This window comes from Macrobrachium rosenbergii, chromosome 54 (assembly GCF_040412425.1).
Source record: "Macrobrachium rosenbergii isolate ZJJX-2024 chromosome 54, ASM4041242v1, whole genome shotgun sequence".
Classification (NCBI taxonomy): domain Eukaryota; kingdom Metazoa; phylum Arthropoda; class Malacostraca; order Decapoda; family Palaemonidae; genus Macrobrachium; species Macrobrachium rosenbergii.
The window spans coordinates 35993198-36020697 of NC_089794.1; the positions used below are offsets into that span (position 1 = coordinate 35993198).

At 35.7% G+C, this 27500-nt stretch overlaps 1 protein-coding gene across 1 annotated transcript in view; it reads right to left on the reverse strand.

Moving 5' to 3' along the window:
* LOC136834977 (uncharacterized) overlaps positions 1-25783 on the reverse strand; it is a 102117-nt gene extending 76334 nt beyond the window's left edge. Inside the window, exon 1 of the mRNA XM_067097956.1 lies at positions 25413-25783. The gene's annotated coding sequence lies outside the window, so the exon portion shown is untranslated. The remainder of the gene's footprint in view (positions 1-25412) is intronic.
* Between the last annotated feature and the right edge of the window lie 1717 nt (positions 25784-27500).

Sequence of the window (27500 nt, forward strand, 5' to 3'; positions counted from 1 at the left end):
ACATATATATAATGATTACTATTATATGTTTATATATACATATATATAATGTTTATATATGGATATATATATAGCATTGTTGATTCTGTAAGTATATTGGTACATGTGGCCATGTATCCACGTTGCTAACACAAAAAACATGCACAACTCGACTTGAGCCATTTCACGGATGTTTATGAATTCATTTACTTCCTTCGTATTCTAATTCTCAGTAAAGCCAAACAGCTGCGCACAACGTCTGGGACCATCACTAATTTCAGGTTCGTTTTAACTAATCGTTCTGTCACGATCTGTTACATTGGTAAACAGAAATAATGTCCTGGCTAATGTTTGTAATTGTTTGCAGGACTGAAAGTTTAATAACTTGTAGAGTATACATTCTCTCTCTCTCTCTCTCTCTCTCTCTCTCTCTCTCTCTCTCTCTCTCTCTCTAACAGGAGACAGATTAGAATTGAGGAAACTTAGTGATTTTCAGATATGTCGAGATAACTAGGGAGTCTTGTCAGTTGCTGCAGTGTTTGAATTTTTCAGATATGAATTTATTCATTATTCTTTCAGTCTGTTGCATCTTTCTATATATATGTGTGTGTATAATATAATTATCCACATATATATATATATATGTATATGTATGTATATACACTTATTTAACGTATATGTGTATTTTATATTTATACGTCCATGTACGTCCATGCACAAACGTCTGTAGAAGGGAACATCGAAATACACACACACACACACACACACACACACACACATATATATATATATATATATATATATATATATAATAAACTTCCGCGTAGTAAATACACAAAAGCAGGTTTCTTCCGCGTAAAAATACACAAAAGCAGGGGATCAATATTGGAATTTAAACAGGAAGTCAGGTTAGTGTGCCAAGAGAAGAAGAAAAAGAACACTTGATTGTTATGTAGGGGTTTCGTGGGGCGAGGGTGGATGAGGTTGCAGAAGGTGTTCAACGGTTTTTGTAGCTCGAGGATTTATGGGTTGCCAGAACATGTTCTGAGGGGTTTGAAGGGGTTGGGAGGTTCGGATATGGTTTGAAAGTTGAGGTCAGTGAGGAACTGAAGCGCCGAGGAGATAAAGGGTGAGATATTGCAAATGTGAGAGCAATCTAAATTGGTAAAAAAAAAAACACAGACATTTCCTCAATCATTTTTTTGAGGTAAATCTAGCAAAATAGACAGTGAGATCTTTCGTAAACATCTTTCAGTTAATATGAACTCCCTTAATGTTATTAGTTGTTTGAGACTGATTGACCTAAATTCACCAAAGCTCAAGCTGATGGATGAGCAGACAGAAATAGGTAGGTGTATCTATGAGGCACTGATAGTAATGAGTTACAAGATCACCGTTCAAATGTGTTTGCTGTACCAGAGTTAAGAAAGAGCAGCTCAAGATTGATTTTGAATGATAGAGGATGGGTGGGAGAAGAATGAAAAAGAAGTATGAGGGGTTGTATCATCATTTGCGAAAGCATGAACGGGAGAAACAGAATGGGATTATTGATGGAGGAGTAAAAGAGTATACAAGTGAATATAAGCCTGTGGAGAACTGATAGATATGCGTAAAGGATCAGATGTTACGATATCGACAGTAGTTATATATATATATATATATATATATATATATATATATATATATATATATATATATATATATATATATATATATACATACAGTATATATATATAATATATAAATTTTATATAAATTTTATATAAATATGTATATATATGTATATTTATATATATATACTATATATATAATTATATGTGTGTATATACATACATATACATACATATATATACTGTATATGTATGTATGTGTATGTATGTATGCATGCATGCAAGTGCTTATCCAATCCTGACCTGTATCACGTTTAGTTTTGTAGGGTATCTTCAAGAGGCCTGGTATATAAAAGTAGAAATTTACAATACATATACTAACAGTACGAATGAACATGCAGACAGTTGGAAAAGTAGAAAATCAGTGTCCCATTCACAATTCGTTTTTATCTAAGTGGATAAGCTCACGGCTTTGCCGTAGGCTCAGGGAAACAATTTTCCTTAAAGTCTATACATTAACGTATTTCGTGTGAAATCAATTGATTGGAGATTATACATTCCTAGGACGCTATTCATAATCATATAAAATCTTTCTTTTATAAAACTGGATTATATAAAGTTTTTCAGCATATTATTGGGTAGATTGTCTTTTTAGCCTCAGTCCAGTGATGACATATTTGTTTTTACTACCATGACCATGGACATCACTGTACTTAAGAGGCGTCAGACAGGGTGGAGTAGTCATAAAAAATGAAGTTGGAAGTCCATATTCCGAAGTGAGAAAAAAATGGAGACAGGAGAGGGAGTGGACGTGAGAGGTGATAGAGGTTATAAAAAAAAATATATGGGCGGAACTGACGGGTAGCCAGGCGCTGGGAGGGTGTAGGCAGACGTGCTGAGTAACCGTGGGCGTACATTGAAATTTAAGGGGGTAAGTGACAATATTAGGAACAGGAATGGCGATAGAGCTTATATCTCGCAAGCTTTGAATCAGAAAATGGCCTTAAGAGCTTTTTGGCAGCTGAATGGAGACATCTTTTTTTTTTACTAGCAGTAGCACTTACACATTACATTTTTATCTCTGTTATCTCGGATGTATTAAATTTAGCAAGTAGGTCCTTTTAATCGAATAGAAAATAGAAATTGATTGTGATAATTGTGGCTTATGTATTGATGTATTATTGCAAGGACTGACTTCGTAATTATACAAGATTGCATAAGTATTTTGGATTATTTGTTTTTGCTTGAGTTGTATTGTAAATTTATCACATTGTTTCCTATTTTCAAAATGCAATGACGTTGTAAATTCAAAACATATCTGGACATTCTGTGGATAATCCATTCAGTTTTGATAGGTTAGGGGAAGAATTATTTGAGGTTAAGAAATAGGAATTAATTTTATGAGACATCATTGCGAAAGGCCCCTCGAAAATAATAAGAAAATAATAAGGAATTTTGGTATTGTAATTAATTAAGGAAACATCCAAACATCGCAAGAGAATGAATGACCAACGTCAGAAAATTTAAGATTTACAAAAAAAAAAAAAAAAATCAGGAAGATACAAGAAAATACAAGAAACTGCAGGAAAACACTGGGTAAATTTGGATGCAAGACCAAGGAAGCTCTCCCAAACACACAGACACACGCACACACACATGTTGATAAAAGGGCATGTGGATATTATGAACAGACTGGGAAAAGAGTTGATAGCGGGCATGGGTATGATGGGGTCTCTACGCTCGGGATGAGTTAGAGGGGTGATGCTAGTGTTAGGTTTTAAGATTGGGAGGCTGGGTGGCTCTTTGGCACATATTTAAGTGTGCCACATTTGCCTAGAAGGCCCCCTGCCTGTGCGCTCTCTCTCTCTCTCTCTCTCTCTCTCTCTCTCTCTCTCTTCCTGCATCTATTTTTTTTATCTACACCTATTAAAAGCAAAGGTATCTCCATATTCTCCCCCTCTCCTTTCGTTACTGTGCTAGTTCTCTCTCTCTCTCTCTCTCTCTCTCTCTCTCTCTCTCTCTCTCTCTCTCTCTCTCTCTCTCTCTCTCTCTCATCTAAAGTAAATTATATTGCTGGACTCTCCGTATCCAACAATGTGAATACCCCTTTAGAACTCTCTCTCTCTCTCTCTCTCTCTCTCTCTCTCTCTCTCTCTCTCTCTCTCTCTCTCTCTCTCTCCCCCGAAGTACTTGAAACATTTGTTAAAATATATTTTAATTGTATAAGGCCTGACTTAGAATGAGTAATTCTTAAAACTCCTACTTAAATCACTACATTTCCTGTCCACCTAATGTTTTTGTTTACTGTAACTGCGACAGTGATATAATTTTTCACAAATAATCTTTTTCTTCCCATTTGTCTTTGCATTCAGACCCTGGTTGCTTAATATAAAAATAAAGTCTAAAATTGTGACAACATTCGTGCATTTGAAAGTCTTCTAAATAAAATGCATGGCTCTTTGTAGTGGCCCATTTTCTACGAGATGAAGGTTAATGCGGCTAAAACAGTAACTCTTTACGTGAATGCAAACGTAGGAATCCTCAAAAAAAAAAAAAAAAAAAAAAAGAAAATACATAGTATGATCATTTGCACAACTCCGGTTGGGTTAGTTTTTTCCGTTTAAAGTTGTCGTTTATATATTATGAATTTTTTTTTTGGGTGTGCCCAAGTCCTAGGATAGTTATTGTTCCCAAGTGTTATTCCTCAAGCACACGAAAGGTAGGATATTTTTTATCTAGCTGCCTCGCTTTTTATTTCAATTATGCCAGAGCTCTATTTAAATATTGTTTTCATTTTAGACAAGCTAACTTCCTTGTCCTTTAGAAACACCCAAGCCCTTATTTTGATCATTTGTTTTTGTGTTGAATGATTTTCACTCCTTGCAGTAGGCCCAACTTTTGTTAGTTTAAATAATTTATGGTTGGTCGTGTTTCACTTTTTAGTTTTCTGTATAAGAAAACTGTTGAGATGGATATTTGTCTGTCCGTCTGCACTTTTTCTGTCCGCCGTCAGATCTTGAAAACTACTGAGGCTAGAGGGCTGCAAATTGGTATGTTGATCATCCACCCTCCAATCATCAAACGTACCAAATTGCAGCCCTCAAGCCTCAGCAGTTTTTATTTGATTCAAGGTTAAAGTTAGCCATAACCGTGCGTCTGGCACCGCCATAGGAACCAACAACGTAGGCCACCACCGGGCCGTGGCTGAAAGTTTCATGGGCCGAGGCCGAGAGTTTCATATAGCATAATACGCTGCACAGGAAACTCGTTTTTCGGCGCAATTTTTACTTGGTTTCAGTAGTCCTGGGACAGAGGTTAGGTTAGGCTTCTGTCTCAGGTTAAGGCGTTTTAATTTCCCTCCAAAACATCTTATAATTTCTGATCATGCCCTTTCTCTTTTGACGTATCTTTCAGCTTATTATTACTTATGTACAGAATAATTGTTTTTGTATTTTCGTCTGTTTCATCATTATCACTAATTTACTATGCTTCTCTTTTCTTGGTTAATTGTTATGAGCATTTTGTTCTGTGAAAGTTTGCTATGCAAATTAGTTTTTGTGATATTCAGTGAGAATATCTGTACATTTAAATTACTACTACTACTACTACTACTACTACTACTACTACTACTACTACTACTACTACTACTACTAAATTATAAGAAGAAGAAGAAGAAGAAGAATGGATGTTTTTGTGGTATAGGGAGCATTCAGGCATATAACACTGTCTCTCTCGTGTGTTTATATCATAAAATATATTTTGTTTTTTTACAATCACTATTATATTTGCTTATTAACAATATTGTTTTTTATTAAGTCTTCGCCTCTATTTTTTCAATGATGAGCATTTTATTTTTTTGTGTGGCTTCTAGCTAGTTAAGTCAGTGGCTTTCTGTGTGAAAGAGCACATATTGTGTACAAAAACTACATCAAATTAATAATAATAATAATAATAATAATAATAATAATAATAATAATAATAATAATAATAATAATAATAATAATAATAATAATAATAATAATAATATCAGCAGCTATAGCAAAAATCATACATGAGACCAGTAGGAGAAATAATAACAAAATGAAGTTGATAACAACAACAACAACAACAAAACAACAACAACAACAACAACAACAGAAATAATAATGATAATAAGTAAATAGTGTTAGGCGATTTATCCTTGCTCCAACCTTGGAGTACATTGGACAGAAATAACAGAAGAATCTTGGTGTCTTATTTTCGACTGCATTGTTAGCTTTGCTTTTATATCTTTATATAAGTAGTTTATTTACACGTCCAAGAATATAAATGAATGAATGGATAAGTAAATAAATAAATAAAATGTCTCTCAACTCACTGTATCTCATGAATTTTGTATTTGGAAAAATTAGCTTTGCTTGTTATATTGAAGTTGATGTTTAAATATTTAGCCTTAGCTCAAAGTTAAGATATTTTAGGTATATTGGGATTAGGTGCATTCCTTCTTTCAAAAATGCATCTTCACACTTGGATGTTTACAAGTCTGTGACCTAGGTCAAGTTAGGTATTTTCAGGTAAGCCTTCATTTTCCTCCAAGGCATCTATCCTGATAATCATATTTTAAAAGATGGGATAGAACTGAACCAGTTGCCTGGCCAGGTGAGGCAAGACAGTGGGCAGAAAGTGAGGAAGGAAACGAGAGTAAAGTATTGAAGAGATAAAAAGAATTGGAGCAGACAAATAAATCACTCAATACCTTGTTTCAGGGGCCAACGATTTTGGTGGCCGGTGAAGAACTTTGTTTTGATGGCCACCAAGGCCTGAGATTTTGGGCCACTAAATGCCTTTTCAATTTTTTTTTCAACTTTTTTTGTTGACTTTAATGGCATTTCTTTTGGTGGCTACTAGACCTTAGTTTTAGCGATAACCAAAACCTCACTGAAACTCGTAGTCTTGACACGTAGTAAAACCTTTCGTTTTGGTGGTCACAGAATGCCTTTGTTTCTGTTTACACGCGAACCGTTGCTTTTTCTTCATTAAGAACCTTTATCAGTAAAGTACAACTGTTATAATCGTATATGATTGCGGTACTTTTTCTAAGTTTTAGAAATAAATTTCTAGTTTGTTGAATTTTTTGTAATATTTTAATTCGTGTTTTTTTCCTCAGGTGGTAAGTACCATGGAGTTACAGTTTGAGTTTTCGCGATGTGAAAGTGAATTCCTGTCCAAGGTACGTTTATTTTTTTAAACTGATTTTTAATTTATTTGATATCTTCTCGAAGGATACTTTTGTCTGTTTGACCGTTTAGCTATCCGAAAGATGTCGCCAAAGGTTTTTGATAAGTTTCAGAAAAATTTTATGGGTTGCTTTGTCAGTGATAAGTTGCTTAAATCTGAACTGCGGGTCAAGAAAATTTTTGTGTTAGGTGGTGGGAGGGGAATCTTAACAAAAACGTGTGATATCTGATGGTTTCCTGTTTTTCTGGCTGTTTTGCTGTTAATTCTTTCCGTTTTTTTTATTTAATTTAATTTTTTTTGTTGGGGGGGGGGGTCGGGGGTTTGTTTGGTAGCTCAGCGATACCTTGTCTGAATAACAACTTGCGGTTCTATATAGTTGCAAGTTATTTGTTTTTCATTCTCTTGATACTCTTTCAACTATCTTCTTCAATTTGCAACAACTTTTGTAGAGCATGAAAGACCGAATTACGTTTCTAGGTTAAAAAAAAAATGCTCTTTAGACTAGTCACTTTCCTTAACGTGAAGTAATTTTATAGGAATGAAATACGATCTAAGGGCACAAAATATAAACATTCTTCATCAGTGGTCTGTTTTGCTTAATTTAACACTCCGGAAGCACGGATCATCATAGTTAAGCGCGCAATCACAAACTTATTTTTCAGTTCTGTATATTATTTTTGTTTTTGAGACAACTAAATCCAAAGCGTCAGATTTTCTGATAGAAAATATAGTATTTTATCAGTGGTGTATCATATCCTTTTTGACATACTAGAAACCCAGAGCATCATATTTGAAGACCGAAACAAGGCCTAGTGATATTATGTATCAGTAATATGTTTGATCCTTTTTGAGACAAAAAAAAAAAAAAAAACCTAGGCCTCGTAGTTTAGGGCCGAAAATATTAGAGGTTTTCATCAGTAATGTTTTATCCATTTTCAAATCAACCAGAAACCCAAGAGTCGTCGTATATTATCAAAACCTATAAAATTCTCTGTTGGTGGTGAATTTTATCTTCTGAGTAGACACCCGAAGTCTTGTGATCGTATCGCCAAAATTGTTAATCGAAGGTTGGCACAAAGACTGACAGAGCTGTCAGAATTCAGCGGTGTATGTCACATGAAAATAAAAGAACGAAAGTAAATAAAAAAAAGGTTTTAATGAAGATTCATTTCATTAGAAGCAAAATTACGTTTAGGGCGGAAAAGCTTTGATGTTAGGAAAAAAAAAGGTCGTCGGTTCTTCATAGTTGGTGATTCTCTCTCTCTCTCTCTCTCTCTCTCTCTCTCTCTCTCTCTCTCTCTCTCTCTCTCTCTCTCTCTCTCTCTCTCTCTCTGGACGTTGTGATGCCAGATGCCTAAACCGTCGTTTCATCTCTCTCTCTCTCTCTCTCTCTCTCTCTCTCTCTCTCTCTAGGTGTATGGTGCCAGATACCTAAGTCTTTATTTTTTATTTCCTTCTCACCTTAAACGACGTGATGCCAGTAACAAAGTTTTCTCTCTCTCTCTCTCTCTCTCTCTCTCTCTCTCTCTCTCTCTCTCTCTCTCTCTCTCTCTCTCTCTACATGTAATTCTGCCAGATACCTAGGTCTTCATTTTATTTTTCTCTCATGTAAATGGTATGATACCGGATAACAAGGTCTCTCTCTCTCTCTCTCTCTCTCTCTCTCTCTCTCTCTCTCTCTCTCTCTCTCTCTCTCTCTCTCCAAATCACGTGCATGCTATTAAGGTGCCACTTCATGAAATATTCGTTATGTTTTTGCGGGTTTTTTATCTACTTTTTTGCGACACGCCTGTGAAGAGAAGCTTATGAAATTCCCGATCTCTGGGTTTATGTAAGACATGGATTTTTTTAAGGCTTTCATTTATTCTTTTCTTATTTAAATGTGATTATTTCATTGACCTTTTTATCATTATAAATAGCAAACACTCACACATGTACATGTAATATAAATATCGAAAAACAGCAAATACATATATATATAAAACTTTGTAAGAGCAGAAACATTTCTTTTTTATGGTGATACAGAAATGCAAAAACTAACTCATGTAAATTATAGAACCGACATCAGTCTTTTTATTATAAATGTTAAATTATTTTTTCCTTGTAATTCGTTTTATTCCTGTGATTATACGTCTTTTAATACCAACCAAGCCACCCCTTCCCTGATTTTTCATGTGAATTTTTCTCTCCCCTTTTCTTTTGCTTAGCTTCATAAATCTATCCCTGCTTCCGTTTTCCTTTTTTGGCGAAGAGCATCTGTCTACTTTGTCTGGCCAAGGGCACGTGACTTCCTATATAACCAGGCTTTAGATTTCTCTAAATGCCTATGTTTTTCCCAGTTCCTTGTAAGTGCCTTTTTTTCTTTTAGGATAAGAAGCTGATGTAGCTGTATATATCGAAAATATAATAGCACTTTGTTCTTGCAGTTAACATTGTACTTTGATAGAGAGCTGAGAGAAGTCTTTCGTAAAGTGGTGATTGTACTTCCATCTTGGAACTTCTATGCCTGCACTCCTATCTTGGAGGGGTTACAGTAGCACCTCTTTTTTCAGACTGGGATTGCACTTCTTCGTGGAAGATATGGTATACAATCGCGCACATTGACATTGTCTTATAATTACACTTTATTATCGAAGTTCTGTTACAAATACACTTCATTTTAGAAGCCGTTAGTTGCTATTCTTTTTGAAGTGTTGGTCTTATTGCACTTCTTTAGCAGAATTATGTTAGAGATTCTTTTTTGTCACTGGGCTGTTATGAATGTATTTCTTTTTCGAGGCTATGGTATAATTATACTTTTCACATGAGACTGTCTCTGTAGCTGCACTTCGTTCTTTAAGAAATTTTGTGATTTTTATTCTTAAACGTAACTTCGACTGCACTTATCATAAAATCACTATTTTCTTGAAAGCAAGTCACGGCATGAATTCTTTTGAAGTAAATTATCATAAATTTTTTTCATTATCATAATTTTTTCCATGGAGTTCTTGATTCCACTTCTTGAATGAAGGCGATGTTTTAATGTCAAGGCTTGCTTTAGATACGTTATATTAGCTCTTATTGCTTGAAGGCGTTATCAGCAAACGACGTCTTCCCGGAAATTTTCATATGAGGGGTCAGTTCTCACTGCTATATTTAGTTTATCTCTTGTAATCGCTCCGTTTTTACTTCTTTTATTTCAGTGGCTAAGCTTGATTCGATCTGTTCCGCTTGTCATAGGTCTTACAACATGAAAAATTTCCATAATTTCATTCTTCACCTAGATTATGAAAATAAAATCTTGGTAGCGTTAGAAATACACTTAAAACCCAAAAACATTGCGAGGAGTCTGATTATTTTTGGCAGGTTAATACTTGATCATCTGACAATTTGGCCATTCTGGCTTATCCTTAATATTGTGTTAGACACTTCTAATTTACTGTGACAGGATAACTTTTATATTTTCTTTTCTCTTTCTTTTTTCTTGTTATTTTGAAAGTATTGTTCAGAAACCAAGTACGATAGGTTAAATCTTGGAAGTACGTTGTGATGAAATTGATCTCTTCTTCTAGCGTGAAAAAAGCGAATGTAAGAATTTGTATGTAAGGTTTAACTGTACACTTTCGTTCTGAAGCTCACTGATCAGTCTTCAAAAGGGGTGGATGTTGTCTTGGCTCATTTCATTTCCAGTATGAATTTTAAGGATTCCTTAAGTTTAGGGCATCTGAGAATAAAGTTAATAATAGCTCTCCAGTTCCAGTAAGGCAAAAATATTCACTGCTACTTTTCGTATTATTAGTTAGATTCCAGTTATGCTGAAGCCTGACAATAACAAACACTCCAAAAAATTCCACGCTCATATTGGTTTTTTTTATACACCGGAAGCCTGTACAGTATATCGGCAGTCTTTATATTTTTGTAGTGTTCTGTAAAAGAGAACTATTGTGCCGGCTTCGGCTGTCTGTCCGGACTTTATTCTGTCCGTTTTTCTGTTCGCACTTTTTCTGTCCCCCCTCGGATCTTAAAAGCTACTGAGGTTAGAGGGCTGCAAATTGGTATGTTGATCATCTACCCTCCATTCATCAATATACCAAACTGCAGCCCTCTACCCTCAATAGTTTTTATTTTTATTTAAGGATAAAGTTAGCCATGATCGTGCTTCTGGCAACGATATAGGTTAGGCCACCACCGGGCCGTGGTTAAAATTTCATGGGCAGCGGTTCATACAGCATTATACCGAGACCACCGGAGGATAGATCTGTTTGCGGTGGCCTTGAGGCATACGCTGTAGAGGCTGTACAGAAAACTCGATTGCGCCGAAGAAACTTCGGCGCATTTTTTACTTGTTTTATTTCTTCATGAAAACTGAAAAACCCATCGTAGACACATAGTTTAATTAATTCGCATATTACCCTGACTGGTATCCAGAACCTGTTGACACGTTCATCCGTTTTAATCTGATGAATTCAAGTATTTTATCATCGCGTTGTTATCACCGTAAATAGTTGAGACTGTCTATAAATTCAGCGTAGTGTTTTAAATGAACTTGGGGAAACCGAGCCCACCTGAGCACCCATGACTATAGCAAACCACGATGATAAATTATAGAGGGAGATCTTAATGAAGTGGTTATGGGTCTATTGGGATATTCATTTTGTGTTTTAGGGAGGCCATACATACTAGGCATTGCAGGAAGCTTCGGAGATAATGTATTCTAATATATCTCTATCATTATCGCAAGTTATCTTTTTTAAATACATATTAGAATTTATTAGCCTATTCCACATAGGGACCTGAAAAAAATATGGGTTGGAAAAGGAAATTTAATTGATAAATAAAAAAACTGAAATTCATGTAACAAATGAAAAGGATAAGGTTCGGACCAACACATTCCTTTTCTTCCCTAAGAATTGTAAAGAATTTGACGTTACTGGTTTTTAAGATAGCACAAGAAATTGAAGAGAGAGAGAGAGAGAGAGAGAGAGAGAGAGAGAGAGAGAGAGAGAGAGTAGTGTATTTTTACAAGCACATAATTTTCATTTAAGCATTTTGTTGTACACACATGCACACACATATACATACTAGCTGTCCAACCTGGCGCTGCCCGGGAAAACTCTAAATGACGACCAGTGAATCTCTCTCTCTCTCTCTCTCTCTCTCTCTCTCTCTCTCTCTCCTTCCTGTTAAGATAGCTACTTCAGTTACATTGCCCAGCATTTTTACTTTTTGTTTTTCACCACTTCTCATCCCTGATTTCTATCGGGGCTGAACTTGACTTAAAGGGCAGTGGGAGTACCACTATTCATCTCAGCAACCTCGAAAACTATGGATTAGACTAATATCTGTCATTTTTGACATTTTAATTTTCACCCCTTCTCACCCCTCCCCCTCCTACCGGGCTGAACTTGGACGTAAAGGGCATTGGGAGTGTCACTATTCATCTCAGCGACATAGAAAACTGTGGATTAGACACTAATATCTGTCGTTTTCGATTATTTTTTACATGTCACACCCTTCCCACCCCACCCACCCCCTTTGGTGCCAGTGATGCCCTACCCCCACAGTATTCTTTTTCAGATGGTAGGTCATACATATACCGAAACGAGGTATGATAAACCCATAGAGTTTATTTAGTTACTAAGTCTACGGGCAGAACCAACCCTGTTTCAGAGAAGCCCCTCCCATCCCCACCCCCTTTGGTGCACTTTGGTGCTAGTGATGTCTTTGCCCCCACAGTATTCCTTTCCAGATAGTAAGTCATATGTATGCAAGTTTGGTAGTAATTGTATGCAAGTTTGGTAGTAAGTCATATGTATACAAGTATGGTTGAAATTGCTCAATGCGTTTCAGAGTTATGCTGGAACACACACACCCATTTATATATATATATATATATATATATATATATATATATATATATATATATATATATATATATATATATATATATATATATAGATTCGATGCACACACACAATTGTAGTCAAGGGCAGGAATACTCTGGATTCACACTTCCTTTATTGTTTCCTATTTCGTGATTCATAATCACATCATCAGGATAAAATTAAATAAATTAATAAAAGTATGAACGGCTAAAACTGAATTACGTTAAAACATTAGTCACTAAAAATCTATAAAGGCTGTTAAAAATTACATACACAAGATACAAATACATACACACAAAGCTTAAAATCACGTTACACACGGACACATATGGTTACACAAGAGCACATTAAAAATAGCAAAATCATAAACCCTCAAAATAAAAAAAAGAATAAAATTGTCTAATTTTAAGAAAATTCTTTTTCTCTTTCCAATAACAGAGAAACAAACAAAGACAGTAATATACTTATAAAAAAAAAAAGCAGAAGATACCTTACAATGCAAACGATAGAACCACACTAACAGTAAAATAAAAATATATACAGAAAAACAAAACAAAAGATCAGAGTACAAATAGTAATGACCTGTAATTGAGGAGTCTTTAAACATTAAACTACGGGTTCATTAAACACGCAAACTACCTCAATTCCATTGTTTTTGCCATAGGTCATTACTATTTGTACTAGATATATTTTTATTTTACTGTTAGTGTGGTTCTATCGTTTGCATTGTAAGGTGAACGTCTTCTGCTTTTTTTATAAGTATATTACTGTCTTTGTTTGTTTCTCTGTTATTGGAAAGAGAAAAAGAATTTTCTTAAAATTAGACATTTTTTTATTCCTTTTTTTTTTTGAGGGTTTTGTGATTTTGCTATTTTTAATGTGCTCTTGTGTAACCATATGTGTCCGTGTAACGTGATTTTAAGCTTTGTGTGTAGTAATTTTTAAGTGACTAATGTTTTAATGTAATTCAGTTTTAGCTGTTCAGTACTTTTATTAATTTATTTAGAATTTGATGATGTGATTATGAATCACGAAACGTAGAAACAATAAAGGAAGTGTGAATCTCCAGAGTATTCCTGCCCTTGACTACAATTTGTATATATATATATATATATATATATATATATATATATATAGAGAGAGAGAGAGAGAGAGAGAGAGGGCAAAATATTGAGGAAACATCGAGATGGGAGAAAAGAGGGCACTGGTGAGAGATATTTCTAGCCATCCGTTCTCTCCTACCTTCTCTTCATTGACAGGTTGACAGATACCTGGCATCGATAGTGGTATGCCCAGGGTTAGGGAGTGGTTGGGGGCCAGTGATGGGGCTTATGCCTTGGCGGTGAGTTGGTCTTGTAATGGAGGGTGCCAGGAATTAGGTCGAGTTATTATGATAAGAGTCCTGGAAGATTGGGACTTTTGAAGGAAGCACCCAGTTTTGAATAAATTCTCTCTCTCTCTCTCTCTCTCTCTCTCTCTCTCTCTCTCTCTCTCTCTCTCTCTCTCTCTCTTTCACACACACACACACACACACACACACACACACACACACACACACACACACACACACACACGTGGAAATTATTAGAGGGTTGTCATTACTTGTACAGGTAATTTTGCGAGAATAATTTTTTTTATCTACTCCAGTAACATTAGTACTCTTAATACTCTTAAGTTGGGCTTCAGTAAAAGACTTCAAAATAGAAGAAATTAACCAGTGGTTTGGCTGATTAAGCTTTAGAAATTAATTAGACTGAAATTGCATACGAAAGTAAGATTATAGAACAAATCTAATCCGATCAGTATTGCTGTACAAAAATGAATCTTGGTAGGACGTGAAATTTATCTAAAAACTTTGTCGATTTGAGAAAAAAAATTCAAGAATAATAATAGGAGTCAGATGGCAAGATATAGTTAGAAATGATACCATGAGCGAAATTACGGAACTTCCTTATGTGCATGAGATAATGATGAAAAGGAGAGGGAGATTGTCTAGACACGTCCTTCACAGAGTTAGAAGACCTAGACCCACTTGGATGAGAACCTGTGAGACGGGAATCTGCAGATGTTTTGAGGGTTTGTGGAAGACAAAGCCCCCGGGAAGACGTGCGTGGCGGAATTTCACAGAAGCCCTTTGCGTCACGCTGCGTTAGAGCGATGATGATGCTAATGATTATTTATATTGTTTAAAGATTTCTCTCTGGTATTGTATCTTTAGAGTGAAGTTTGACTTTTTTATTTACTGTATATGTATATATATATATATATATATATATATATATATATATATATATATATATATATATATATATATATATATATATATATATATATATACACACACACACACACACACACACACACACACACACACACACACACATATACACACATAATACTCTTAATGTTTTCTCCAATGACTTTAAGTTAATCCATTTAATTTTTGTCACAAATTCCATTTTGGAGTCCGCTTCAGAAGTCTGCTTACTCCATCGAAAACTGTTTTTCTTATGAGGCGAAGATTTATTAATTTTAAATTTGTAACAGAAAATATGCTCTTAAATTTTTCTTAGTATTTATTCACATATGACAATTACAAGAATTAATTGTTTTAGTAGATCCTTCTATTTTTATGTATGTCTGGCTGTATGTTTGTCTGTCCTTACGTTCTCTCTGTCCTTACGTTCTCTCTGTCTTTGTATTTGTCTCCCTGTCTCCATCACTGTCTGCGTTTTCTCCTTCCTTTCCGCCTATTGTCGTCTCTGTGTACTTCTCATTTCGTTTCTATTTCTGTCTCTTTCTGCATCTTTGTCTTCTTGCTAACGTCTATTTCTCTTATGTCTCCCTCTTTACCTCACCTTCCACCCCTCTCTCTCTCTCTCTCTCTCTCTCTCTCTCTCTCTCTCTCTCTCTCTCTCTCTCTCTCTCTCTCTCTCTCTCTTGGCACGTGAAGCCGTACAAGCGTTCAAAAAATGACAGATGTGCCGTGAGTAATCAAGCCATGTTTACTCGAGTCGGGGAGGCAATCTCTTGTGTTTGTTATTGTTTTTCTCCTTTCTCTTATTTCTGTGTCGGTGTTTTGTTTTCATTTGTCTTATTATTGTTTCTCTGTTCTGTGATGTTAATGTTGTAAATAAAAGTGTTATTTACGGGGAAAAAATACGAATGGGCATTTTTGTAGTATTCTCAATATTAAGCATTAACAAGTGTTTTTTTTTCGTCATGAAACTTCATGCTCTTTCTTACAGACACACACACAGACACACACACACACACACACACATACATATATATATATATATATATATATATATACATATATAGATACTAACATGAAATATATAATATATATATATATATATATATATATATATATATATATATATATATATATAGTATACATATATAAAATACACATACAATATATACATTCTAACTATACATACTAACAGGATTTAGTTCCAGAGAAACTGTAAACAGCAGCGGTTACTGTCGCGTAAGCATCTTCTAATTTTATCAGTATTTGCGTACTCTTATAATTCATAACACCTTCCCTAGGTCTTCATTTCCACCATCGCTCAAGTATTTGAAACCTTCCTTAGGTCTCCATAACTCCTTCACTCTACGCTTATGGTATCTGGTCTTTTATTACGTTTTTCACAGGGCGAAATCTTTAAACCTCATGGACCTCCTCTCCCATGTTCCTGATGTTTGGCCGTTATGTTTTCGTGTCTTCGTTGAATCTTTCTTCATCACTTCGATAGATCTCAGGTTTTTGACTAAGTCTGACACAGGCTGTTGGCCAAACTTCCTGTTTGTGGCTTTACACCTCTCTATAAAGTCGTTTCTAGTTTATTATCTATCCGCAATAAATCCGTCGTAGGTGGTCCAACTTTTGCCTTCCCCATTTCTAGTTGTGTTCTGTGCACTATGTTTGTTCCTCTTTTAGGTTTTCAGTAAACTAAATATGTTGTGACGGCTTTGTCTGTCCGTCTGCAATTTTCTGTTCGCAATTTTTATGGGCAGCGGCTTTAAGTTTCATGGGCCGTGGCTGTACAGAAAACTCGATTGCGCCGAAGAAACTTCGGCGCGTTTTTTGCTTGTTTTTCTCATGTTCTTACCAGAGAGAAATCTTCAGCCTGGGTCCCTCTCCTTTTTTATTGTTTTGATCCTGTCTGAGTAAATCCTAGAACAGCATCAAACACTAGAGTATTTTGGATGGTTGGATTATTGTAGGATAGGCTTGAAAAGATCACTTCGTTCGAAATATTATGTTTTTAAATAGTTTAGGTGTTCTACTCAGACTGTATTTCAGTAACAATAAAATATTAACTTCTCAGTACCTCCTTGAAAATTTATCTAATATATAGGGCTCTTAATCTTTGTTTTCATTTCATCAGTTTTCATTCTTGTCATCAAGTCTGATTTTTAGTTTCTTTATCAGGCACTCTTTTGGCCGCTGCTGTCTTGAGGCTTTTGAGAGAATCTCTCGTCCTCTCAGGTGGTCTCGCAACATATAGCACACCAGGCTTCCGCTGCACACATTTACTGAGTGGAAATTAGAAATCCTCAGATCATTCGATTGTCCCTTTGCGTCCACTGGCAGGGTATGCAGTCATGGTCCAGTTTCTGTCTTCCATGTCCTTCTGTTGTTCCATCTGTCAAGAGATGGGCCACCAGTCCTCCTAGCATTTAGCCCCTACTGCTTTTCCCTCCTCTTTTCTTTCATTTGAATTTTTGCTTGCAGGAGGGTTTATGTTATGGCATATTGCCTTTATATATATATATATATATATATATATATATATATATATATATATATATATATATATATATATATATATATATATATATATACATATATACATATATATATATATATATATATATATATATATATATATATATATATATATATATATATATATATATATATATATGTATATATATATTATATATATATATATATATATATATATATATATATATATATATATATATATATATATATATATATATATATATATATATAAATATACACACACATATATATATATATAATTTTGTCATTTCAAGCACACTGTGACGTTTTTACATTCAGTATACCGTGGGAATAATTTACACCCATGGGGAATAATAATTGATAAGTGCCTCTGCTCTGAACAGGGTTCGAACCGTTACCTGCTTTAGAGACAACAATAGTTAGTGGCTTAAACCACCCAGCTATCAAGAGATATTTAAGTTGATATCGACTCTGCTGTACATATGCCCGTCAAATTCAGGATCTGTATTTGGAATCGATATCAACCCATCTACATCATGATAGCTGATTGGTAAATTCATGACTCTTGGCTGATTATTAATTTTTGAAACAGAGTGACTTTTTATATACACACATACACACAAACAACACACACACACATATTTATAAACACATATATGCCCCTCCGTGCGATTGTACCCTGGTCTTTGGCAGAGTAACGTGGCAGTTATAGAAAAATACATATTTCCTGAGGGGTAGGCTACGTAGTGCTGTTAAATCAGTGAATATGGCACTCTTTAGTTATCTGTATTTTGTCGCAGGCAACGTTGATAAGAGCATGAGTCTATTAACCTCTTGCAAATGACTAGCTGCTAACCGAAACACACAGATTAACATATTAATTCTGTCACACATGTACTGACCTGGTTGCACGCAGAACTTAACCTAATTCACCATGAAAGCTTAAAGCACGAGCTTATTCATCAAAGACTAATGTCCACTTGGGGGAGGAAAGAAAACACAAGTAAATAAGGTGATAACAAAATGGGCAGCGGGAGAGTTGCCAAGAGTCGCAATATCTCCCACTTGCTCGTTGTATACAAGGACTCTCGTTTTATTGTAATCCATTTTTATGTCAGCAGTTATTTTTCCTCCCGCTTGGTGATAGTGACGTGGCGTGTGCTCATTGGTGGATGTAGAGGAATGCGTCCCGGAAGTTGTCGGTTATTATTTTTGTTCAGTCTCTCTCTCTCTCTCTCTCTCTCTCTCTCTCTCTCTCTCTCTCTCTCTCTCTCTCTCTTGTTGTAAATATATATTGCACGATGCTTTGTATATTACGATTAATTTCATCATTATAATCTTGGAATTACTATTATTGTTGTTAAAACTCAATAAAAAGCGATAAACTGGCAATTATGCCCTTGTTCAAGATGGGTTAACTTCAACAATGTGTTTTATATAAATGAGAATTTTAATAATTGGATTTAAATCTCTACAACGTCTAACATTAGATATTTAAAATAAAAGATAGCACGGCTTGTTCATGTCCATTCAGTAACCAACTGAAGTTACTGCAACCTCTCCTGAGAATTAAATTACTAATGAATTCATTAAGGGAACCTTTGCAGAAATTGCCTAAAATATTAGTTGATATAAGGGAATTTGCAAAAGTAATAACCTAACAAACCCATGTGTTACGAAAGTAAATAAAGTAAATGTTAGGCTGTTTGTCTATTGTTGTAGTATATTTCAAATACATACATATATATATATATATATATATATATATATATATATATATATATATATATATATATATATATATATATTACAGTTGATAGAAAAACCTGTAGTGGTCTACTTTCAAGAGAATACGTTGCTGTAGAAATGCTGGGTGATATATACCACGTATGCTTTTAAGAGAATTTAAGAGAAAAATCAGGACATTAAAGAAAACGGCTTTATCTGTTGGTTTTTTTTCTTTCCATAAGTATTGTTTTACGTAAGCGGCACATTTCTCTCGGTGTAGTTGTCGTTTTTGTTTGTTTCAGCTTTTATAATTTTATCTTTATTTTGCCAAATATCACAACATTCATTTACACGAAAGGCAACAGTCTGTTCCTTTTCACCTGTTGCAATTTCGGAAAATTTTCCTAATGAACTTGCTACAGTTAAAGACGACTTGACTTTATTTTTTAAAATTTTATCACTCTTACAAGGAATTTCATCTTTACGTTTCACAGAATTGTTTTACGTGAAGAACATATTGTTTAAGATGTCTTGGGATTAACTTGTTTTTCCACCTGTGACAAGAATTAGTTGGGATGTGTAATTAAGTATTGTGCCCTCGGGGTTGTCACTGATGGAAAATGCTTTTAATTTCATTGCAGAAAGATCGAGAATATGTTTCTTCTTTCTACACCGGATTCCGGGCGAAACAGATGATCTTATTTTTGGTGCGAATTAGGAAAAAAAGACAATAAACGTGATTTTTGTTAGCACAATCTAATCTATCACAAAGCCTTGGCTCCAGCCTTTTGGGTCTAGGAATGTTTCAGTTGTTAGATTAACTACTTTACATTAATAATAATAATAATAATAATAATAATAATAATAATAATAATAATAATAATAATAATAATAATAATAATAATAATAACAGTAGGTCACTTGGTTACTCTGTTCTGTACACTAGCACAGACTAATGTTCCTTTTATCAGTTTCTTGAAATTTCAGACTTTATTATTTACGGTTTGTTGAACGAAATGTATTTTTATATTACATTTTCACAAAATTTCCTGTGCATAAATAACTCAGCAGAATTATTGCACAGATTTATGAATATATACACTGTAAAATGTCTAACGGGTTATTTGAGTTTTGTATGAATTTTTATACAATTTTAGGAGTCGGAATTGATTCAGGATCTCATATATTTGTTTTCATTTACCTATTCAGTCAACCAGTTCCAACATAAACGTAACTGATTTATATTAGTTTTATGCATTTTACACATGAATAGTGATCAAGGCGTTACAAAACGCTCACGCGAATACCGTCGACCAAATCAACATGACTTGACTTGTTTCATACCGAAACCCCTAATTTCTCTTTGACCCGAAAGATCTCAGAACCAACGAAAGGGAGACTGCAACATTATTCTCTTGTGTTCTCTGGCAAACGCGGAGCCTCCTTGCTGCCAAAGGTCAAGTGAGCAAAGTCTTCGCGTTGCGCGAGTCTGTGCGTCTGTCAGGCTCTTCCACATGTGTTTGTTCAAGGTCTCCTAGACCGAACGGCCTTCAGGAGACCCGGCGGTCCTTAGCTGTGTCTTTCGTTTTTAGTTCGTAGGACACTGGTCGCTGTGTGTCGCTCTCTCTAGGTTCCTTGAAAAATCTCTTGTATGTTACTGAAGGACATTCTGTTGCTGTAGGGCCAGAGGAGGAATCTGGAAATAGCGACCATTTTTGTCGAGTCAGCATAGATCCTTACTGAATTCTAGAAGGAACTCCTGTTTCCGTAGGGCCACTGTACGACTCTTTCAGGATCCTAGAGAAGGGCTCTATGTTTCTATAGGGCCATTGTAGTGTAGGGTCAGTGTGAGATTCTAGTTGGATCCTAGCAGGGTCTTGCAGTATTTAGTTCCAGTAGGATTTCTAGAAGGACCCTATATTTTTGGAGGGCTAGTTTAAAGAATCAGTAGATCCTAAAAGGCCCCTTTTTGTGCTTTGCCAGTGTAAGACCATAAAACAGGTCTCAATCTCAGAATGGGCAGGACAGAAGTCTGTGTACGAATAAATAATCTGGGAACTGTTTCTGAAATCACTTGGTAGAACTTTATGCCCATGTAGGACTTTGTAATAATTAAGTAGAGCCTTATGTCCTTGTAAGGCTGTAGTAGGATTCTAGATGTATAACTCATGTAAGAACTTCTGTCCAGAGCATGTTAACGTCCTGAGTTACTGATGAAAAAGGCTCCTGTTTCTTAAGAGGAGTTTGATTGCATGAGCTATCCTCGAACTTGGATAAGGAGTTTGGAGGCCTCTTTGAAGGAGTAGCTAAATGCTTGGCTCACTGAAGGAAGGAACGTCTAGGGCACTTGTTAGCCCAGCTCCTAAATGAATCATTTGAAGGAATGATTGTAGGATAACAAAATAAACCAAGAGATCAGTAAAGAGGAGGATGCCATCTTCCCTGATAACTGAAGGACTCAACGTTATGTTTAACTGATGTCCTCTTATTAATTCTGTTGGAACGAAGCACTTTCCATGGTTGTTCAGCAACTGATTTAGCTGGTATGTAGTGTGGTCCTTATTTGAATTTTAATCACAGCAAGATCCAATACGATGGTCATGGTCACTGGAGAAAACCATATTTTGTCCGTTCATGTCCAGTCACTGTCACTGTTACTATGTGGATTTACCTTTTCTCTATGTAAATGAGAGCACTTACATTCTCTGTCTTTAAACCACTCGGAACGCAGAGAAGAATTTGTATAGCGTAAGACATTCTCGTTGGAGACACGAGTACCGGGCACTGGGGACATTTCTGTCTCTATTAATTATGCAAAGGCTGACAAGACGTCCAACCTCATACTTTCATGTCGCAACGGATTGAAGAGAATAAGCAAACTACAAGTAGAAGGACAATGAAATGTCCCAACTCAGAAGGGTGCCGTTAGACCAACCTATTAGACTTCTATGATTACGTGAAACCGAAGCACTAAAGACAACATTTTCAACTTCTTTTCCCACTGTGAAGGAAGAATCTCAATTTCAGAAATCACTTGCCGTTATTTCCCCCTCCTCCTCCCCAAAAAAAAAAAAAAAAAAAAAAAAAAAACTTAGATATGTGGCGAGTTACAATGCCATAGGAGTACCGCGCGAAGTTGCCATATCCCAGCTGACGCAACAAGGCGCACGTAATCAGGGGCACTGACAATGGACGGGGTTCATGATGCAACAGTTATGGCAACGGGTTTCTGTTATGACAACTCGTGTGTCTTCTTACGCTTTTTCTTATTTGTCGTCTTCGCTTTGCCGTTATTAAGTGAATGCCCGTTTCTACTTGACTTAAGAGAGATCAACCGCTTTTTATTGGAGGTGGCAAGTTTTATATTGGCCTGATTAGCCGGGAACGTTTTAGCGATTCTAGTTGTTAATATGCTTTTGTTTTATATTTCAAATTTAAACTGTAAAAGAGCTTAATAAAAAGAATTGTGATATACACAGTTTGAATTTTTATCCTTTCAATTTTATTAATATTTCTGTGCGATCTTTTTCTAAGTTTTGATTAATGATAGTGATAACAAATACTTTCCTCTTCTTGTCGTGGCCGATTGTCTTTAATTCTTGTAGTGTAATTGTTTTGTAAAAGTAAGCAAGTAATTGTGAGTGGATTTCTCATTTAAATGAATTTATTTTCACTTACGTATTATGAACTTGGGTAGCGCATTAAAACACTTCTCATTGCTTTGTTGTTGTCTGCAGCGTTTTATTTTATGCGAAAAGTGCATAAATGATAAATTATAGTGATTTTTTTTTTCTATTTTTCTATTTACCGCAGTAGGTATTAAGAATCCGGAGACAAGATAGTGTAGTTTGCATTGATAGTAACAGTAACCAAACCGTGTTGTTTTTGTCACAGAGATTGTTGTTGTTGTTGTCTCAGTGCTGAAAATAATTTAGTTTTAAGTAAAATAGTGCATTATTGATTGGGCCACTTTTCTTGGTTTGCCACAAACTGACAAAATGACAAAGAAGCTGTATCTCTGTGAGTGCATCATGCTGTATATTACTGGGTCCATTTCCCTGAGGCATAAAGCAAAATATTTCCTTTATGAGACAAAAAAAAATAATAATAAAATCATTCAAATGCAGTCACGAAGCATATTCGGACTACAAAGAAATCTGATTATGCAAAGTGGGCGACTTTCCTTAATATCGTCTGCAATGCCGGGGACTTCTTACGTCACTATCATTGCTGTTGCAGTGTGCAACATGGGGTTCAGTCTGTCCATTGCAGCTTGCGCCTAATTTAGAAGTGCTTGGGAAATTGTGAGGCATAAAGAAGGAATGCTTGCTTGATACGATGGAGAAAAAGAAAATTCAGACTCTTGTTCCAAAGTGCTTGGAAGATATGGAGAATAACAGTACTTTGTTCTGAGGTTGTTTTTGTTTTTATAACGCCAACATATATCCTCCATCCAGGAGAGAGAGAGAGAGAGAGAGAGAGAGAGAGAGAGAGAGAGAGAGAGAGAGAGAGAGAGAGAGAGAGTGTTTTTTTTATATCGGATGAAATTTTAAATTAGTTACAAATTCTAAACGTAACCAAGTGAGTATTGAGATCTATTGTCGAAAGTTTTTGTTGATCGTTGCTGACGTCATGATGGCGTCATAGAGGGAGGCTGAATGGCATGAATGTAAACAATTCACAAACGGAATTTTGTGAAAGGATCACTAAGTACGCACTACTGGATTATTCTTCTAATGCCTTTCCTGTGCATCTGCTCAATGCACTGTAAATTACGTAATTCACTTTCGATTCAGGTTTATATTTAGAAGTTCTTGTACGTTCACGTTTGACAAAGAATGCACGTCCGATACACGTTTAATATGAAAAATTCACCAATAATAAACATTTTCATCAAGAAATACACGCGTGTAGATGTATTTATTGAAAATGAAAGGGCGGTATAAGTAATATATAGAAAATATGCCCTTTCTTTTCATGTAGAGTAATTTGCATGACATTTACTCACTAAAGATGATAGTGTATCAAATTTTGTAAAAAGCATTTTAGGTCCAATAGATGATTATACTGAGAAACTTTTGTACAGGTGTGGCACGCTACAAAATTAAGAAAGTCCAGTAATTCATTTTTATTTCCAATGAATAGCACAGGCAGTTGACGTATTTATTGTAAAATCACGTACAATAATAGTATAAATACTGGGAAATACACTCATTTGTATTATGTGTTAAAAATGCACATTTTTATTTTACTATAAAGAAATGTGGAGACATAAGCAGTATATTTTAGGAAATGCCTGAAAAACACCTTTTTAAGATCATTAAATGAGAAAATTTTGGCTTGCAAATGAATTCAAGTTATGCTTGCATGCAGAGATGTTTACATGTTTGCATGCATATTGATGTGACTGCAACCTACATAGTTATTTGCTATAAATTCTTTGTGCTTTTTATCCACTGTCCGATTCAAAAGTTATGTATTGAAAGTCTTGGCATGAAACACGGAGTTTGACTTCCCCCCTCACCCCTCCCCAACAGAAGAATAATAAATGAAATGCCGAAGTAAGGAATTCCTAGGTTTCGAAAAGGTTAAACGAATGTCATCTGTCTTGGAAGATTTTTGACTTTGCAAAATTCCCAGGAGCTTCGAGAATTACTAAATGAAACTCATTTAGCAATTTGTATTCCATTTTCTTTGCAACATTGTGTCAGTAAATGTCTTCATAGAAAACGAGGACATTGGGCGGAACACCTATCTTTATGAAAGCGGGTTTTATACTTTCCCTTAAAAATCGAAGATTATGTTGAAGATGAAATGTTTGCAGATGATATGGGATGAAAGTCGAGTTGTGAAGCCATGTCTACAGATTTGCGTCCAGGCCATTTACGTCAGATTGTCAGACAATAATTTCAGGCACAAAGGCAAGTGGCTTAAGTATGTGAAATATTGCTTTTGCTGCAATGAAATCAGCAGTATTTATTTCCAATTGTTACAGAAACCTTTAAATAATGATTGAGACTACACTCGCACGAACTATACATTTAATTTCCATTGGTCAGTCACTTTGATCTCTAAACATGGACACGTTTTCCTGAACTTTCGGAAGAAATACGCGAAGGTCTTTCCATTCAGGGGCCTTAAGCGTCCTTGACCGTTGTCCCTCAAACGAATTTGTCACAAGTTTGCCTCGGAGGCGCGCGAGAAACGCTGATAAAAGCTCTTTCTACTCACCTCCTCTGTTCTGAGACGCTGGCGAGAGAAGAAGTAACGTTCTTTGCGAGTGGCGGTGAAATAAGCACCTGGTCTGATGCTGGCTTGGGGTCGCGCCTTCTTCTACCTCTCCGACGACGACGCGAACGCCTCCACCTCCCCAAAACGCCCCCTAACCTCCAAGTTTTCTTTCTCCTCCTCCCCCTCCTCCTGTATCTTATCTCCACTCCCCCTCATCCTCATAGTCACAAATAGTACCCCACATCACTCTTTGGAGGTGGGCCAACTCTCCTGCACACACATACACGCGAGCTCAGGCGCAAGAAGCCATTTCGTCCCTCACCTGCAGTTCCCAAGACATTTGGTTTCTGCTATCCCTCTGTCCTTCTCCCTCCCCTCCCCTCCCCTCCCCCTCCCCTCCTCCCCTCCTCCTCCTCCTCCTCCTCCTCCTCCTCCTCCTCCTCCTCCTCCTCCTCCTCCTCCTCCTCCTCCCCCTTTACTAGGAACCAGGCACCAACAACAATCAACCATTACCGTTCTGTTTGAACATATTCCCAGGGGTTGCTACTTAGAGGGAAGCCCTTTTGACATGTAGACCTATGGCAATTAAATCCCCTCTGAAAAAAGTCTAAGGTGATGGACTGAGCGTCTTCGATGCCCTCCCCATGTTTTGATGCTATTCATCTCGCGGGAGTCTAGTGGTTGGCGTTATTGCAAGACGTTCAGTGTCAAGATTCCGACTTGTTGAATGGAATTTTTAGGTCCATGACGTCATCAGGGTCCGAGGCTCCTCATTCGCCAGGGAACTTGACGGAGGCGATAAGTTGTTCGTCGTTTCTCTCGTGTTCGCGAGGGAAAATAAAATTACCGGCAATTATTTATTTGGGTTAGGTGGGTACTCCCTGCGCGCGTTTCAAAACACGTTAGTGTACGATTCAAATGCCGAAAACACACATGCGTCGAAGTGTGAACTGTTTGTCATTGAACTGAAGAGCTTAACGATGTGTTTACATGTAGACTTGTTTGTGTATAGTAATAAAATGCGCTCGACCCTATAATAAAGCCACAAATATCTCGGTTTCATTCTTTAGGTGCAGGATAGATTTTAAGGTCAGGAGCAGTAAGTACGTGATTACAAGAAGGAAAAGACCTCACAAAATGACTTGTAAATATTTTTCCACTTAAAAAGTGACCATTGTCAAGTTTGCAATTGACATTTTCTGTTTACCTGTAAGTACTGAAGCACGTATGTAAGACGCAGAGGATGACAAATATAAAGAGTGTGCATACGATTAAAAAAACACTGAAAAATATAAACACAAATCCTACGGGTTAACAATCACAACTTGATAGAACGACCTGCTTGAATTCTTTCATGCAGAGACCACCAAGTGATTACTTGAGCCTTGAAGTAAGAGGCAGACAGATTTTCCGGCGAGTGGAATATTCCAAGAGTCAGGGGATTACAGAAGCAGGAAGAGAATTCAAAGTTATTGTTCTAGTAATTGTTTTTCATTGTATTTATATGGTTTAAGGTGATGAATTAGTTATCATTTTACATACATTCTGATATAAAAAAAAATGTCTGCTAACAGGAGCCATTGGCTTTAGAATAATTTTTATAAAAGCAAGGTATTCCATACTGTCTTTGTACGTAAGGATAAATTAGGCCATAATTTATGTGGATAATTACTTAATCGTAGGCAGTGGCACACACGCCCACAAATACAGACACATACACAAGTGATAGTTTTCTGGTTCATTCTATAATAATAATATAATAATAATAATAATAATAATAATAATAATAAAATTATTATTATTATTATTATTATTATTATTATTATTATTATTATTATTATTATTATTATTATTATTAACAATGAAAAGCCAGTTGATCTGCGGCTGGGCATAGAATTATTGCTTGCTCATACGAAAATTGAAAATGTATCAGGGAAAGTGAAGAAAGACAAAACAAAGGAATTACGAATGTCGTTCTAAAGGAAAAGAAGTAAAATTGATTCGAGTTCTTTTAGGAGAGATCTCGGAGAGAAATTTCGAAGGGTGTATTGTTTAATTCGGAATCATTATAAGAAGATTTTTTTTAAT